This window comes from Anopheles arabiensis (assembly GCF_016920715.1).
Source record: "Anopheles arabiensis isolate DONGOLA chromosome X unlocalized genomic scaffold, AaraD3 X_pericentromeric_contig0003, whole genome shotgun sequence".
Taxonomy (NCBI): Eukaryota; Metazoa; Arthropoda; class Insecta; order Diptera; family Culicidae; genus Anopheles; species Anopheles arabiensis.
In genome coordinates, this window is record NW_024412081.1 from 1,790,001 (window position 1) to 1,792,500 (window position 2,500).

The 2,500-nt window shown below is 46.8% G+C and overlaps 1 pseudogene; it reads right to left on the minus strand.

The window, feature by feature from the left end:
- LOC120907315 overlaps positions 1-2,500 on the minus strand; it is a 9,087-nt pseudogene that overhangs the window by 3,418 nt on the left and 3,169 nt on the right.

Genomic DNA, 2,500 nt, shown 5'->3' on the forward strand with positions numbered 1-2,500 from the left:
TCAACATACCAACTTTCAGCGCCTCATTCGGGATACCATCTGGTCCCGGCGCCTTCTTGTTAGGTAGTCTCCTGGCAACCGCAAGAATCTCATCATTAGTTACCCTTTCAAACTCTCGTGGCTGATCGATACGATAATCAGGCCACACCGTGTTTGGGTGAGTAGGAAAAGCTCGCTCACCACTTCCCTAAACTCGTCTAATGTCATAGTTCGGGGTCCAATCGAACCCTCGGCCACTTTCTTGAACGTATGATATACAATACCAAATGATGCGTTGTTCGCTGTTCCCAGGAACTCTTTCCACTTCCTCTGTCGGGTATGCTTGATCAATCGCTTGAGGGCATTCCGTGCCACCTTGAACTCGTCCCTAAAAGAAGAATAGAGATCAGTATTAAAAGCTCTTTGCGCTAATCGATCGCGGTGTTTGCACTCTTTGCGAAGTGCCTCAATCTCTAACGTCCACCAAAATGCACTCTTGTTAGAGTGTACCTCTTACGTTTAGTCATCGTCGCATTACACGCCGTGACAAGTATACGCATTAAGTCTTCGCTTGTTGTGACCTCGGTCTCAAAAGCGGCTTGCATCATAACTTCAAATATATCTTTGCTAAAATACTTGATGCTCCATCCCGTTATGGGTCGGGACAGATTACGCACGCTTTGCGTCTCAAGATCTATTCGTATTGCACGATGATCAGAGTTCATATAGCTAGATAACACCTCCCACTTAAATGATCTTGCAACTGTTCTGCTCGCAAAAGTAAGATCAACCACTGACGTACGCCCTGATCCAACATAAGTTGGGGTGCTGCCGTCGTTCAATAAAATTGCGTCAATCTGCGCAAAGGTTGATAAAACCAACTCACCTCTTCGTTTCTGGGTTTCTCCACGCTCGCCAAGTTGGTTGTTCCAACTTACTGACCAAGCGTTGAAGTCCCCCGATAACGAATTTGTGGATACCGGTTACGGCCATTACCGTGTTATCCAACATGTTCTGGAACTCTTCCATACTAAATCTAGGTGGCGCGTAAACGCTAACCACTCGCATATCACCTATGTCAACTATCATTAAACCCTTCAAAGCCTTACTGACTACCTTAACTGGTAAGTCCGCGTTAACCACTACCGCTGCTGTGTTATCGTCATTGCGTAACACTTTGACGTTGGTTGTTGCCAGATACGGATCTGCAATCAACACTATATCCGCAGATTCTTCCCTAATCGTTTGCCACATTAACTGAAATGCAGCATAACTATGATTCTGGTTATGTTGTAGCAACCTAACCATTATTATCTAATCGTTCGCCTTCGGGGACACATATAACTGCCCGTTGCGTGAGGGTTCTGTGACCTCGTACCGCAATCCAAACACTTGACAGAGTTGGTACAAGCTTGCTTCTTGTGTCACTCAAACCGCATTTCCAGCACAGATTACTTCTGTCTGGTTCCCTACAATGGTAGCTCGTATGGCCTACCTTCCAACACTTATAGCATTTCTGCTCTTCCATAACCTCGCGGATATGGCATATCGACCAACCAACTTTCAGCTTTCCCAAATTCAGGAAGCTTTGAAAGTCTGGCAGCGATACGTTGATCCGTGCCACTGTGTACCGGCCGCGCGGCCTTTCTTCATTTTGATACGATCTATTTCTATCTCGATGTTGAGCTGTGCTTTGACAGACTCCGCAACCTCCTCTGGGGTGGTAATTTCATCGAGATGCATGATCTCAATCATTTTAGAAGGAGCTAGCGTTCTCACTGACGCCTTGCCCTTCACCGCTTCCTTAACCTTTGGGGCAATTGCACTAGCAGAACTACCCTGCTTAAGTTCTAGCAACATGCCTCCATTCTGGGCCCGTCGGACCTTAGAGATTGTCTCTCCAACCGATTTAAGAGCATCGGACTGCTTCATTTCCTTGAGCAACTTCGCCAGCTCCTCGGAAGTGCAGTCCGATATCAGCAGAGCCTCAGGCCGCTTCCTGGGCTTATTCTGCTTCTTCTTGCTCTTCTTCTTCTTCCTCTTATTAATTCTACCCTCATTAATATTCGGTCCGTTTCTCGGACTTGGAATATTTTCCACCGCTTCCCTAACAGGGTCAACCTCGATGGTTGTTGTTGTTGTTGTTGCAATCTTTGCAACCCACTTGGACCAGGCTGTTGGTCATCAGCCACTGGTCTTCTGCCTTTTCGCGTTTGCGGCCCGAATCCATCGTTACCGTCAAACGACGTTTGCGTTTGACGGTCGAGGACCTGCTGCATGCGATTTACGGCTCTGTACCTTCGAAATTCGGACATTACCTCATCGAGGAAGTCCATCATTACCGTAACTAGCGTAAAATGGGAAGACTCATCATCGAGTTTACTTATCCCAAAACGCATAGCCTCCATCCGATCTTGAAGATCCATGAACGCTTGGTCCGGATCTTTCTTGTCAACCCCCTTGGTCTTTTTGACCTTCTTAGTTTTCGTGTTACTCATTCTATTGGGCTCAAACTCAGGCC